Source organism: Excalfactoria chinensis, chromosome 7 (genome assembly GCF_039878825.1).
Source record: "Excalfactoria chinensis isolate bCotChi1 chromosome 7, bCotChi1.hap2, whole genome shotgun sequence".
NCBI lineage: Eukaryota > Metazoa > Chordata > Aves > Galliformes > Phasianidae > Excalfactoria > Excalfactoria chinensis.
Window position 1 is genome coordinate 10,754,952 of NC_092831.1, and position 16,362 is coordinate 10,771,313.

General features: G+C 41.9%; 1 long non-coding RNA gene across 1 annotated transcript; it reads right to left on the reverse strand.

Moving 5' to 3' along the window:
- Positions 1-527: 527 nt before the first annotated feature.
- On the reverse strand, positions 528-15,570 carry LOC140255129 (uncharacterized). Its single transcript, XR_011904401.1, has 5 exons — positions 15,503-15,570; positions 3,567-3,766; positions 2,435-2,521; positions 1,592-1,753; positions 528-1,161 (listed from the first exon to the last, which is right to left on the reverse strand). It is a non-coding gene; the product is annotated as an uncharacterized lncRNA (long non-coding RNA).
- Between the last annotated feature and the right edge of the window lie 792 nt (positions 15,571-16,362).

Here is a 16,362-nt window from a genome sequence, read left to right on the forward strand (position 1 = left end):
TGGGCTGCTGCTATCTGGGTAGAACCTTGAATAGACCCTCAGCACAGGCATACATCAGCTTCTGGGTTAGTAGGGAAACAGGTGCTGAGAAGCCAGTAGCAGAGTGTCGGCCCCACTGACGATAGACTGAGTTAAAAAATGGTAATACAGCATTGTAGTGCATTCACACTGCTATTCTACCTGTACCTATCTCCCTCAGCCACAAAGGGAGCACACACTGAGGACAGGGTGGCTCATCATTTCATCTCTACAGTGACACCAGCAACGAAGCTACCAATTAGTTCCAGTATTAACGTGGCTTTGATCTGAACTCTTCATTCTTACAGCATACCCCTAATGCTGCCCACAGCTCATGAAATTTGCTTATTATCTGAGAATCTTAGCGTTTGTGTATTATTGTCACAAGCAGCAGTAGTGCTGATGATATGAATCATTGTGATGTTTCTAGTCATAAGAGTTGTGGGGACTTGGAAATACGGAATTAAAGAAAAAAAAAAAAAAAGGGAAAAAAAGAAACAGAATGCAAATTAAAATGCAAACATATTTTGTGTTTCAGAATTTGGGAACAATCTCCTCTTTGAATGCTTGGCTTTGGCAAGAGCATTGCCAAACTCTCAAAGTCACCATTGGGATAGATAAAAGTACACAAGAAGAAATTCCTCTTCACATAACCATGTAAAAACCCTGGTTTGTTTCCTCCCACCCCAGCCCGTGCCACTTAATTGCCTATGGGAGATAGTTTTTTGTTGATGCCTGCTGCCCTTTCCTCAGTTCTCAGAAAACAGGAGTGTTCTCCTGATTGTGCTGGAGCCACAGGGTGGGACCAAAGGCAGCTCAGAGGAACAGGAAATCACCAAGTAATTAGGGACAGGCTGAAAAGCACTTCAAGAGATAATCCCAAGAGCATCCCTGCTCCAAGGCACTCCCTTGCACCAAGACAGGAAAATAAGGATCCACCACCTTAGTCCTCCTGGCTGGCATCCTATGAAGGGATGAGGGAATAAACATATTTGAACACTTCACCATCTTGCTTAGAAGATTTAGCAAGGACAAACACGGTAACCCTCGAATCTTGTGCTACATACTGGTTGGTGCCACCAGGCCAACACAGATGCCTCTGTAACTGCTTGCCAATGTGGATCAGTGGTGACACTCAGAATTCTGCAAAAAAATAAAAAAAAGTAAATCACATCTCTGATAATTTGGGATTAATCACAGTGTTCTCTGGAGCTACCCTTAATGAGGCACATATTTACCATCTACTTTGTATTTCTGCCCAAGGCAGCACATTTCCATGCTGTATCATGAGAAACTGGCTCTGCAACCCCATCATTAGTTTCCTAGCCAGATCCCTTCTGCAGCAGCGGTGCTTCCAGAGGACTCTTCACCATCAGCTGTGCCCAGAGGCAGGTTTTGGTGTATGGATTTGTGCTCCTTTGTTCACCTTGCCATAAAACACCAAAGACATTATCCACATGACAAAGCCCCAATAACATCTGAATAAAGTGATTGTAAAACAAACCTCCCGTTCTTTACTCTGCTAAGTGCTTAGTTATTGAAAATAAAGCTTGTTTTTTTTCTCCCTGCATACCTTCTGGCCAGGACTGTGCTCAGCCACATCCCACAGCCCTGATGGCTCCAGTCTGGCAGGGGTTGGGGCAGAATTCACAGTACAGCAGCTTGGGGTCTGTCCTTAGACTGGAGACAGCAATGGGTGTGAATGCAAGACAAGCAAGGTTGGTGGCAGCGAACCCTGTAATACACAGGGTTAACAGCATGTTTCTGCTTTCTTTTTTTTTTTTTTCTGTTGTTTACCCTTTCTCCACTAGATGCTACTCTGAGACCATCAAACATTTATTGAGACAGATAACGTAGATTTGAAGACTCAGCACAAAATAAAGTGTTTAAAACAAAGCAGTGATAGCGTTACTCTGTCTATACATCTGTGTGGTGCATAGATGAGAGCAGTGTGTTTCCCACTAGAGTAACTGCACTGACTTTAACACAGCATCCTTCTGGGAGCGGCGTGGCAGAGGATAAAGCAAGCCTGCTCCTATGCTGTTATTACTCATGTGCAACTGTATCGGATAATTACCCAATGTATGAAAGGTTTACTAAGAGCATGCCATGAAATATAAAGTTCAGTGAACCATACATGTCAGTGCAATGAGTCTTTTTTTCCCTGTAAGCTTTACCTCAGGAATAAAAAAATGGTGTACCTAACTGGAAAAAAAGTATGGTAGATCCTATTTTTAATGACATTTACCGTTCAAATGCTATCGCAGATAAGCATTATTTTTTCTGTCATTATGCAAGGCTCTGACCCAGCCAGCCGGGGAAGCTCTGAACGGTGTGGCTCCCACAGAGCCTGCCAGCCCCTTTCCTAAGCTGTGTTGTGCAACACCTGCTAGTAAACAAACTGGCATCCTCTTACCTTCTGGTGCAGGAGAGCCAGACCAGTACTTCTGCACAGCCCTTCTCACATGATGAAGTACACACATCAGGGTCTGTCTCAGAGGTTCTACATAGACACAACAAAATGAGGATCAGAACTGTTTCAGACAAGTCTTAGGGCTGTGTTCCCATCAGGTCCTTTTTACCCCAGCCTCCTTTAGGTCTGCTTGCTGTGTACCCCTTGCCTTAAAACACTCTATTTGGAAAGGCAATGCGTGTTAAAGCTCAATTGCTGGCACTTCTGTGATTTTAGGAAGAGGGAAAATGTGATCTGAGGAAAATTCAATATGACCTGGTTAAGGTACAACAGCAGTGCTCTGCTTTCTTCCCAGAAAAAAATAACCTCAAAGCATGGCTTCACAACAGGGCCTATCTTGCTGTAACATTTAATTTGCCTATCTAGGCTTACTCTGGGACAACAGTTGGAATAGAAAATGATGTTTTGTTAAATCTGAAACAGGGCCTTATAGAAGTAATTATTTACAGTTTAGGAGCCCAACATGCTGCTGTGATGAGCTTCAAAATATCTGTTATATACAGCAGATCGGGACCAGATGCTCAGCAGTCTGTCACTGAGCCTGGCCTCCTTATTGGCCATTCACAAGCTCATCTTCAGATTAGTACAGAGAAAGCTGGATTAAGAGACAGAGCAGGGAAAATATCTGCTTTTTGTTGTGGTTTTTTTCCCCCCTTTTTTCCTTTCTTCACCACAGATACGGTAAAGATTAAATCAGTTTAGCCAGTGACAATACACAGCATTATTCTAAGCTATGGATTATTTACTGAGTTTCAGAGATTTAGTTTTGGTAGCATTCCACTTAACGCTTCATGTGAGGTATGGAAGATCTAGTGAGGGTCAGGAGAAAAAGCAAGGCAACTACAGTTAGTTACACTGAGAAGCTAGTGTTAAAAATAAACATTTGTCCTCCGGCATTTATCTTAGTTCTTAGTTTCTCCATCCAAAGAGCTAAAAGCAAACAAAAAGCTCAGTCATGAAATAGGTCACAAATCTCTGAGCACTCAAACAAGAGGTCACAACCTGCATGAAATTGAGTTTGCTTTGCAACGATCCTCAGAAATCAAGGCTCTGCCACTTGAAGGATTCTGCCCACCTCTGGGAATGGCACACGGGAGCGCTGCCAAGCTCCTCAGATCCAGTTGTGAGCCCATCACTAGACCTGAAATTAACTTCTGATTTTGCTGGCAAACTTGTAACAGGTCACTGGGTTGGAGCTGATTCTTGCCGTTTGTCAGGAGAAAACCCAAATGTTACGTGGTCCCTTCTGCTCCAAATAACCATCTGTTAGAAGTGCTACGCAAGAAAGAAAGCAACAAAAGAAATGTCACAACATTAGCAGAATTGCTTTGCTGGGCTTGAATAGCAATAGGAATCACTGAAAGGAAGGAACACATCTTCTGGGGCCAATTCCTTCAGCACATTCTATAGTTCCATAAAATTACTTTAACTGTTCCTGAGGACATTCTCGCACGCTGCCCCCAGCCACGCACTGCAAGTAAGGGGGGAAACCTCACTAACCCCAAGCCCCCTCTGCAGAATGCCTGCCTGCCATTTCAGAGGCAACTGGATCCTGGGAAGGCCTGCATACATGATAGCACTTTCAGGTAACAAGCACAGGGAAAACGTACGCTCTCATGAAGCCTGACCCCCTGATATAAAAATGCAACAGCCTTTCACCATCTGTTCTATGTAGCACATTAAAGAAACACTGTGCTGCTTTTGTGGCAACTAATCTCATTATCTCCTCCAGCCCTCCCCTTTCTCTCCCAATTCAACTGCCTTTCACTTACTGTCTTCTTGCACTCACTGCCTCATAAACTCCCTGAATCCTATTGTACTTTGTGCCAGTGTTTCCACCATTCTTTTGAGTGGTGGCTGTTCCTATGGGTGCTGTCCTTTCTTATGGCCCCAAGGATCCCTGAGAGGCACCTCATCCACATTTTAGGGAAAGTAAGGAACTGCTGAAAGCCAAGACTACCTCAGAATGGCTACATCCGTAGAAGAACCATTTTACCAAAAGCATTTAAAATTTGGGTGGCTGACACACCAGTCGTACCTTGGGGATTTGGAATACACCATGAAACAAAAGCAGGAACTGTGAGAGGATTCAACCCAGAAAGGCTCTTTCTGAGACCACAGGTCCAGATGGTGGAAGGTTCAGCACACCAGTAGGATTTGGGGACATCAGACTGAAGGCACTGGTGCTATGATCCCAAATGACAGGCAGCCCAATGTAACTGGGGGCTGTAAGGACACTTCAGCGATAACCCAGGCACTTTCATGTAAGGGTGGCACTGAGGAAAAGAATGGCTCTGTGCACAAAGCACAGTGTTGCAGCTGCTTCACACATGGAGCTCAATGCAGCAGTGCCTCAGTCAGCATCAGGACTGCACCTGGGCTGCATGTACAACAGCTGCCAGCATGCACCAGTAATCACAGTGAACTATATGTGCTGCACGTGCACTTAATTTCACAGAACGGTTGAGGTTGACAGGGATGTCTGCAGGCCATATGCACCAACCCCCATTCCAGCAAGACCCAGGCTCACATACATGCAGCTTCACAACCTCTCTGGGTAACTTGTGTCAGTGCTCCATCACAGCACTGATGGACAGAGGGGACCTCCTGTGTTCCCATTTGTGCCCAGCTCCTCTGGCCCTGGCACTGGCTGCTGCTGACCAGAGCCTGACTCTGAGCTCTTTGCCTCCTCCCTTCAGATATCAATAGACATTGGTGAGATCCCCCTCAGCCTCCTCGTCTCCAGGCTGAACAGTCTAGCCCTCTCAGCCTCTCCTACCACTAAGATAGGTCTGATCCAGCTTACTTCTACATCTGAAGTCATCAACATCTAACTAAGCCAACTGAACCATTACTTACTGAAGTGTCAATTGTGAAACCACATGCAGAAGCGTGACTTGGCCCAGGCAAGCACACAAGCCCACGTCGGAGTTCAACCTGCTCAGTTCCACAGTGCAATCTGAAGGCACTCAGCATAAAATCTGCAGCCATTTATTCCTGAGAGCTGCCAGTAGCACCTCATATTTTCCTAGAGTAAGGGGAAAGGCAGGGCACTACTGGCGCTGAGGGAAAGCAATGTTCCTCTGAAGTAAAGCTATCCAGAATGAACAGAGTGGAGGGAAGGCAGGCAGTGTGGTGAGCCAGAACACATCAGTCTGAAGCCACATAGCAAGGATATAAAAGAATACAGACAAGCCTGAGTGAAACCCTTGGTTAAGTGAGATGCTAGATTTGATGTGTAGATTTGATTTCTGTTGATCTGTGATCAACAGAAACCTGCTCAACTCCTGGCTGATATATACCATAGGTGTATGGTGCATGAGAATCCCACTCACGTCCCTTCCTAGCAGAATAAAAGTGGTCCAGAAGTTGCTACCCAAGCCCTGTTCTAAATGTCTGCACTAAGGAATCCTTTCACAGATATTGTTTTTCAGAATTGTCTGCAGATTAAAATAAACAAATAAATACATCTGTGCTCAAAATCTGTCCTTACAGCATAACCACCAAGTGTCATTTGTGACCAATCGTCCACATTTACATCTGTTTTTGGAGGGATGCTGCTTAACAAACTCACAGGGCTGTACAGCTAATTCAGCTCTGTCATTTACAGCATGAAGCTTCTTTCTGTGCACCAGGATCAACTTTAATTTATGTAACACACATTACTAAGCTGCTCAGGTGTGACTATGCCATAAAACCTACATGATTCTAGCAGAGCTTTGTGTAAATATTATTTATTGTCTCCACCAGCCTACGTCAGCACAAAGTGATAGCAGGCACATAAGGCAAATCGGTTTTCTTTAGCTTATAGATCAGTCAAATCATGATCTCTTTCTGTAGTGTAGGCTCTAAGCCTATCCTGTCTACTTGAATTCTTTTCCAGACACTCACAGTGCCAGATTGTGCTAGAATTGGATGGAAACTGTGCATCGGATGGGATGATAAAGGCCTGTGAGCTTTGTATAAGAGCTAAACAATGGTGTTTGAAGAAACACTGCAGTTAGTGTCGACGTTCCTTTCACAAGAAAACCAAATGCATAGTTTTCTGTGTTGTATCCAATTACAACCAAAGCCTCAAACCAAACACAAGCAATACAACGCTAGAGCAAATATGATGAAGAAATATTATTTACGTATGCATCAACACAGGGATATCAGATCAATTCACATAGCTAATTCTGAAATAAGGTTCCTGTGCAACTAGTCGGTTTTGTTCCAATCTTATGCACAATCTAAAGGTGTCTCCACTTGTACTGCCAGTGGACTGCAATAGGTGGTTACACAACTCAACACATGCCCCAGTTAGGCCTTAAAACTGGTCCTGCCCAGGTCTCAAGATTGCATTTCTCTTGTCATCAGTAATTCACTACTTGAGATTGGTGCTCAAGGCTTCTAGCACAGTCTTGTGCTTGCCCCTTCCAGGTCTCTGCTGTTACCCTGTGCAGGCACTCCTGGTGCCTGTGCAATATCTCCTGCTGTTCTTAGTAGGCTTCAAGATACAGCTAACATTTTATTGGCACAATCTAGCCATGCAGAGATCTCTGCTGTAGGGTCATTGGCCAGTCCACTGTACTGAAATAATGGTCTGGTAGGATATGTACATAGATAAACAGAGAGAGAGTGTAATAAATAGACATGATGCTTTGGTAACTACCTGTTATTAATATCTGTTGTTTATGGCAATATTACTGCTGTGTTATCAAAATTGCTTAACAACATATGCGAAGCTTTAACCAGACATATGGGCTGATGCAGTCTAGAGAGCTTTTTGAAGTCAGAGGGTGCATAATTGAACCAGCTTAGCTTTAAATCCTCTCACAAACCACATATTTTATGGTATCAAACAACTCCAATTTGCTTTAGAATGAGAGCTTTCTGGATCAGTGCAAGAAGTTAAATCTGAAAAAATGTTATTACTGGTTGATATTCTGCTTTTCTCTTAGACATGCCTCATAGCTATTTACATTAGTTGACTCCCACTGCCTGCCTAAATGTCAATTATAATGAGACAGAAGTAGAAACACAGCAGAGAGATCTTTCTGCAGTGAGGTCTCTACATCACTCTCTTGCTTTTCTTACAAAAGTTTGCCTTCTTTCATCAGGGTGTCCTGCAACCAGCCTTATCCATCATCCAGCTATTTCCATCAGCAGTCTGCTCTGTAAAAGCTGGTTAGCTTTTAAACGTTTAATTGTGTCCATGTATTCTCTATGGAGGAAGAAAGAGTACTTAGGGTGAGATCCGCACCCAGGTAATTCCACAGAGACCTACAGAACCCTACATTACCCCTTCCTGCAGCTCCCTGTGACCAGCTCCCATGGCCTGATTTATAGACACACTTTGCATCTGTAACTCATCATCACATTTCAACTTCTGAATGGCTCTGCTCCTCTGGAAAGCTGCACCTAATGACATTCTGCACAAAAAGAGACTGTAAGTATCTATTAGCATGTAGCAATTTACCTTAACATTTAGAAAGATATGAATCATATGCACAGCCATGCACACGTTTCTAATGCAGATGGAATTATTCACTGCAAAGCTGGACAATATTTTTCTGTTAAACACTCATCACAGATAAATGTTTTTCATATTCAGTACCTCAATGTATCTTTGAATAATACTCTGAAAATAATATTTCATGCAAATATTGCACTGAAATATCGGTTCTTTCCTCCACTGAATACTTATTTCCAAATCAGCTTTCTTAGGATCAACTGTTGCTTACCCACTCAGCTAGTCGCTCTCTGGGCTGATAAAAAGACACAGCATTGGCCCCCAAATATAACCTTAGCTTCAGACATGTAAGCACATAATTGGATTCCTCAGCTACCAGAGCATTTCTGGGGTTAAAATGGACATAACTTAGGAAAAAAAAATAATAATAAAAATGAGCCAAAAGTTACAAACAAATGAAATGACTGTTATATATCTTTCATATATGAATGCCCTTATTCCATTGACTGCTACACTTCACATTGCTTCAGATCTGCACTCCTCTTAGAATCACAGACTCATTGAGGTTGGAAAAGACCACTAAGATTATCTAGTCCAATTCTCAACCCATCCCCACCCTCCTCACTGACCATGCCCCTTTTAATTCCTGAATGCATCCACTCTCATTATTTTCCCAGTCTATTTATTAAAGATTGAATAATTTATATTCATCTGCAATTAATCCTCAAACTCTGAATAAACATTTTGCTTGCAGGACTCTAAAATGCACAATTTAATCTACACCTATGCAAATATTCTTCAAGATCCTAACCCAAGGCCCATGAACACCACTCTTGTCTTATTCCCTTTAATTTTCAAATTTCAGTGCAGTCATCCTGAACAAAATTCACCTTAATCATCAGTGGCTGAAAGAAGATCATCATGATACTTTGTGGTGCAAGACTGCATTCTACTGCATACTACTTCTCAGAGCACATCCTTTAGGAAACCAGCTGGTGCATTTGGAGACCTCACTGAAATGCATCCCTAAGTATTACCATATTACTCAATGGCAGCATTGAGAGGTTGGTTGCTAAAGCACAGCCCTGAACAAAGCCCTAGTGCCAGCGCAGAGGCAACTTCACCATTGTACATAGCTGCTATTCTCCTGTGGTGCATCCAGCTGTCTTCTGCCAGAACAAAATACTGATGTAGAAGAGCTTCTTCCTGAAAACTGGCATTGCAGCTGCCTCCCAACTAGTATTACAATATACCCATCTCTACAGAAATTCACCTTGCTTTGCACTTGTGTTTGCTGGTTACAGATGCTGAAGTGAAACAAAATAGACACATCAAATATACGCACACACTGCTTAAAAATAATGCAGGCTATAATCTGTTGCATGTCTCCTTAGTCCTCAAAACAGACAAATAAATAAAAACAAGAAAGCAAAAGCATAACATAGGGGCTCTACCTATTCTGCCTGCTCCACAGCATCTCTCTGCCTTGGTTTTTGATCAGATACAGTCAGATATTTATGACCTTGCTGTTTTCACACACACAGAAACCTAATTTGTAACTACGTTTACAAGAAAATTGAAATGCATTGAGAAGGAAAAGATGGTAGCAACAGAACTCGTCCTGACTTGTGCACCCAATGGCTGTTGTCAGAGTGAGTGCAGATTTGGAGATGGTTACGATGGCTCAGTGTTTCCCAAGGTAAGTGGTGCTCATTCACTTCCAGCTTGGGCAGTATTGCATTTACCTGCTTCCTGCCTTCTAGCCTAGGGTAACAACATAGGAATGTATTCACATTTCTATTTACTGCCATCTTTCTGTTATGTATTTGCTTCATTCACATGAAGACTGCAGCAGTTGTCACCATGCAGCAGGATTGTATGGCTCCAAAAACACAAACAAATTTCCTAAGCCCTGGCTATATTATTTTAATTCTTATCTTGAAATATTGAATGAGAGCAGAATTGCACCTTTGAGATGGGATGTCAGAATAATTTTATATCTTGTCACTAGGTAATGATTCTAATGGTATCTCCCACTTAGCTGCCTTCATTAACGACTTGATGGTGAGAGCATGTTTCAGCAGTTGTGAACATGTGGAACACTCTGTGTTCTGGGTGAAAAGATTAGCTTAATGAGGAGAAAGCCAATTTCCTGAAGAAGTGTCTTACACAGTTCCTGCTTTTAAAGGAAGGACTGCGACACGCACAATTTGTCATTACAAGGTACAAAAAAACATTTAACTTCACAGTTTGCTGCACTTACAGCCCTCCTGCAAAGGGAACAGAGATTAATAGATTTTTCTCACCCAGTAAAATAGAAGGTGAAATCTGTCCCTCCGAGTCCTTTCACTCAATAGAGAAGCACTCATTACTCAGATTGTGCTCAAAGAGCAGCCCAGCATTCAGCTCCGCAGGCACTGCATGAGTGTTCATTACACCCTTGGGCACCTTTGAAAACGTGGCCAACAGACACTAAAACCTTGCGATGGAGCTTTGATAAACACCAAATCACTCCTCATATCTTTCAGATACAACATACTTGGGCAAGTATACTGCACTTCATTAGTCCAGCAGTACGAGTAACACAAGGCTTTCAATAAGCCAAAACTGGAGTGCCCCAGTGCTGCAATCCTCGGCAGAACCAGAGAAGCTGCAGAAAGGAACAGCTATTAGCATTAGGTCATCCAGACCATCTTGCCAACAAAGGATGTTTCTCTCCAGCCTTGGCAAGCAAACCTGGTAATCAGGCTTGCCAAAATAAAAACTGGCAAGGGCCTTGACACCTGATGTGCAAAGAAAAGGGCTGAGCACAAAACTAATATTTACTTTGTCTGCATCTTTTTTGGAATTTAAGCAGAGAGGCTAGAATGTCCTTGAATGTTCATCTGAAGGAAAAACCTGCACTGTATTGGCTGTGTCTCGGCACTTGACAGCTTATGCCATCTTGGATTTTTTCAGCAAATTTAAGTACCATGATGGAAAAATTCTACAGAGAAGGTTTAATGTTTTTTCTTTTTTTTTTTTTTTTTTTTTTTTTCCCTCTGTTTACTAAATATAAGATGCATTATTTACCAGCCTACATCAGCAAGTTATGACAACCTTACCATAATATAAATAGACTGTGTGTTTAGGGAACAGAGATTTAGCACATTAAAAGATTATAGTTTTAGACAACCTCAAGCTCTCTCTCTGCAGCAAAAACCTTTCTTCCATAAGCAAGCTCTCAGGCTAACCCTTTCACAGTGCAACCATTCTCCTTCTTTTAAGGTGGATAGATTTAATATATTTATATTTAAAATAGATTTAAATGAAGAAAGTGAACTCTGCCCATCAAAACTACAAAAGCCTTGTTAGTAGTGGAATTAGAAAGATGACAGAAGCCGAACAGCCTTCAGAGAAACATCTCCAAGCACCTGATAGAGCTGTAGGAGTCTTTGTTCATTGCAGGGAGTTGGACTAGAAGGCCGTTCAGGGTTCTTTCCAACTCAAATGATACTATGATTCTAAGACATCCTCACAGAGAAGTGAAGTTAGACGGCATAGCAGATGACATTGGTGTCAAGCAGCTGGGTGATGGGTGCTTCTCTTAATTGGGCAAAATGCTTTTCCTAAAAAAAATAAAAATCTTTTTGTTACTGCCAGTCACCAAACAAAACAGGCTAAATATGGCATCTTTAGGCAGATGATAACAAGAACCCTTGTGCCAGAGGCTATACTGGTGCCTGTCTTTCTGCCCATCCCATGTGAAGCACGTACAGCACTCTGAAAATCCTCAGGCAGCAGTCAAGATATGGATGTTTTAACTGCTCCTGTGCTATCCTGCAGTGAGAGCCATCGCTCTGTGCTTGGAAAAGAAAAAAGGACATCTACTGGAAGTGCTATTGCATTGAATAGAAAGCTGCCAGCCACCTTGTGTAATCATGATCAGAACAAATCCAAGTAACAAGAATATATGCATAAAATATTCATTATTTGCTCCTTGTCAGCCTGTAAATCCTTCTGTTTAGATTAGCTCTGCTTTCAGGGCAGTCATACCGTCTACCACTTCGTGACCTATTAAAATACACAGATCTAAAACTCGGGGAGGTATACATTCATGTAACTGCTGTTTTCAGAGAAGCAATTTTAATTGATAACAACAATGCTTCTAGCCCATTATTCAAACTTATCACTTGTTTCTAACATACACAAAGGTAGAAACATGTTCTAATTTCTGTATTTTAATAGAAAATACAACTTACAGATGATTTGTGTCCAACAGCGTCCCACTGAACATGCAAAATAAAACTAAAAGGATGAATACTGTCTTACCAAATAAATCATTCATGCCCACATTTACGTGAGTTGTGGTATCATGTGTTGTGACTTTTCATCGCTCCTATCACTTCTGCCTAAGAAACCTCAAAGTTCTCAAATACTGAATAATTGATTAGCTGTGGGAAACTGTGAGAGGAAAAACTTATTTTCTCAATGCAAAGATGTTCTCAGAGCATCAAAAAGAAACTGAACGTGTTAAAACAAGGCAGACTTTCAGAAAAAGTAGATTTTTTTCAAATGGAGTAGAAAAGTCAAGAATTGTGCATGAGGTCCACTTGTTGGATCACTCTTGGATCCCTGCTACCCATTTATGGCCATTGCCAATAAAAATCCAGATTCCCACTGGACACAAGTCACCCAAAACAGGGCAGTTATGCCAGTTTTCATCACCTAGAGACCAGAAAAAGCTGAAGCTTATTGCTGGGATTACACAACATGGATTTGCCAAAGCAGGTGATACTTGTGTACTCTGCAGTTCCTTGAATTGATAAACAAAACAGTGATCAGAAGCAAACAACTCTGTTTCAATGGAAATTGATACACTCCTAGCAAAAAGCTTCCTTTAGGACCAAGTGGCCAGGGGATACCAGTCAATGGGAAGTTGGCTCAGAGACAGAAAACAAAGAATAGAAATATTTGGTCATTTTTTTTTCTCACATATAGTTGTTTGTATCATACTAAGACCAACCTGATTTGTTACATTAATTTATAAGTAATGAGTGCAGTGATAGGCAGAATTCTGTAGATGGGACGTGTCAGTGGACCACAAAAATACCTTGGAGTAGTCTGACAAAACTGGAGAGTGGGGCTGTCTGTGAAAATCACCACAAAGGAGTACATGAAAATTTACTGCAGAACTGAAAGGTGGAATTCACCCGCAATAATGACTTATATATGACCTAATTTTTGCTATAAATATATTAGCAGCACTATTTGGCAATTAGCTTCAGCTTGGCACAACTGCTCTAAGTGAGATCCAACCCCAGATCCTCAACTTTTCATTTTGCAGCATCAGCTTAAACCCAGACCTTTTCTCCAACTAAGTCCAACCCCTCATGCTTCTACATACGGGTTCTGTGCTCAGGACTCTGATCACTTTGGTAGCTCTCGCTGGACCCTCCCAGGTTCCTGACTGGAGGGATGCAGATATGCCATTGCAACTTCAGGTCAGGAAATAAAAATAGATTTAAAACTTCAGCCTTTGAATTTCAAGATGGGCTGAGGGAGAGAATTTTCAAGCACGGATAGTGCACATGGAAGCAAACTTCATTCTAAACATACTGCCAAGGATTCTCTTGTAAACATGTGGTTCAAAAGCAGTTTTGACAAAATGCATGGCATCTCTTGTGTAACCTTCAATAACAATTACATCTGACAAAACCAGCCACCCTGGGACCTTTCATCTGATAACCTCTCATTATCTTCCCAGTAGTAAGGACAGGAGCTTACACCCTACTGAAGATAGAAACCACTTTGTTATCATAAAAAATAAGATACCTCTATATCAACAGCAGACAATTCTTAATGGTCACTTCACAACACCAGAGCCTAAGAAATGACAAATAATATTTCCACCTGAGACTACCAGAGGAGACTGTGTCTATTCAGATTAAAAATAAAAGATTCTAGACAAGAAACACCCAAAGTGATGCTGAAAGAGCAGAGAAGCTGCAAACACTCTTAACTTCTGGAGACAACACCTTCAGCAATGACATAACAAATCTGCTTCAATAGATCAAGATCTATTTATTTTTCTCTAATAGCTTAAGCCTCTTCCTGGTATCACTACAGTGAGGCACATTTTTTCTGTGAGATTCTTAGTACAGTACCTCCATAAGCTATAACCATAGCATTTCTTCTGTCACTGTATGTACAAAGTAGAAGGGGAATAAGGGAGACTTTACATGAAGACGACTTTTGAGCCAGAGGGACTGAATTTTGTATTTCAGCACCAAATCAGGGATGGATCTTCCTGTCATGGGAATGCCGTAATGCTGATAGTATTAACCCTCAACTGGCAGATGTAGATGAAAATTACAAATACTCCTGTTTGAAGCCACTTAGGAGGATGGAGGGATGCTGCAAAGGAGATAAAATTGGCTCAAAGGGGATTCTCTATAAATGGATGACACTTGTCACAAAACAGAGCACCTCTGGGGACTTTTCCTCTTGACCAGGGACAGGTATTAGAAACCTTGGATCTATACTCAGTTCTCTGTTTGCCACTATTTTCTTGAGTGGCAGATTTGGCACAAGCAAAAATTATGTTTACTACCAAAGGGTGATTCAGTTCTTCATGGAGAAAGAGAATGTTGCTAAAGGGCCAGAGTTCACTGTGCCAAAGAAAGTGCCCCAGCTGATGAAGTACCTGCAGCATACACCTTACACCAGTCTGTAAGCAAAGCCAGGTCTCCAATCTGGCCAAAACCCACTGACTCAAATGACATGCCATCCTTTTGTGGTAACTAAATCATATTTGTGGCAGTGTGGAGACTTCACTCTATTATAAGAGCTAATAGCACTCTTGGGTCAGTCTCCCTTTTCCTCAGTCAGATTCCCACTTAAAAAGCCCTTTGGCTACACTGGTTTTCCTACCAGCATAGCCCTGGCACTCAGCAAGCTAACAAGGACTATGAACAGCAGACATAATGCTAGCTTGACCACAAAATCCCAGACTGCGAAACAACATGGCTGGCTAATTCCACAAAATGCAACCATGTCCTCCAAACCTGTGTATTTCACTGAATTCCTGAAAAAAAGTTATCTTCCTGAGAGAGCATCAAGCAGTCCCCCACTAGGCAGGAACCACTCAAGCACATACGCTCACCACGACTTGCTGCCAATGCTTGTGTGACAGCCTGCCAAGAGGTACAAAAAGTTCACATCTGACAATAAGGCTTTTATGTAGGATGCTCTCTGCCTGACAGATCAACACTCTTTGGCCCATAAAATCATCTATTAGAAGCAGCAAAGAGGCATGGAGAGAACGCTGCATTTACTAAGTTACTCACAGGGATATTGAACAGAACAGGCTGCTTCCTAAACTAGTGAATCTCTGGCTTATAGCTGGCAGCCTGTGAAGCCATTCACGAGCTACAAGTGACAGCACATAAAGCAGTGACAAGATGATCTTTGCTTTAAACATCAGTTTTCAAGGAACCTCTTTTTGCAGTTGTAAGGTGGATTGGTACAAAGATGATAACAGATATTCAAAAGGTTATTTATAAGGAAAGACTCACCGATATGGATGTCTTCACTGAGAAACACTGAGGTAATCTCCACCACAGAGCAGTCTCCAAGAGATGCTGCCTTAGTGGTGGTCAGCTCTTAAATGAGGTCTAGAGGAGGTAGAGTCGAGCTCCACCCCTTCCAGGAGCACAGCTAAATTATTCTCACCTGTGCTCCCACAGATGACCAGACACTTGCCTCAGCTGATTAATCAGAGGTTCAGGCTGTGATTACCAGTTTCCCATACAGCAGTTGAAAATGTCTATTGCATGCTCTGTGGTAACCTGGAGAGAGCCAAACTTAAAGGAAGTTGCAAAGTGCTAAAGAAGTTATAAATACGGAAAATCGTACAAGACACATGAAGTGATAATGCTTCTATGCTACAGTCCTTGGAGAGATTATTTTTGGATCATAATGAAACATGTAGCAGTCTCTTTGCCCTCTTTAGCTTCTTATAATAGCAACAGAAGTGGTTTTGTTTTGTTTTTGTTTTTTTTTTTTTCTTTTCTAGGAAGCCAACATTAAAAAAAATAATAATAAAATCAAAGTAAGACTTGAAAAGCAAGTAGAAGGAACACTGTTCCAAACTGAAGAAAGTAACCTGTCCAAATAGCAGTCAGTTACTACTTCATGTCAGGTCGTTCTCTTCAGGACATTACTTGGTTTCAGTCTCTTCCTTTGCAAGGATATTTTCCACATTAGATCTAATGAGCATATGATGCAAATATTCCTTGGATTGCATGACACAGACAGCTCAGGCTCCCCCCCATACAGGAACCTATCTCAGTATTCTTCATGTCTTTCCCTTCCAGCCCCACAGTTCCTGCACTTCCTTCTCACCACAACACAAGGTGGAGATTCTCATCCTTTT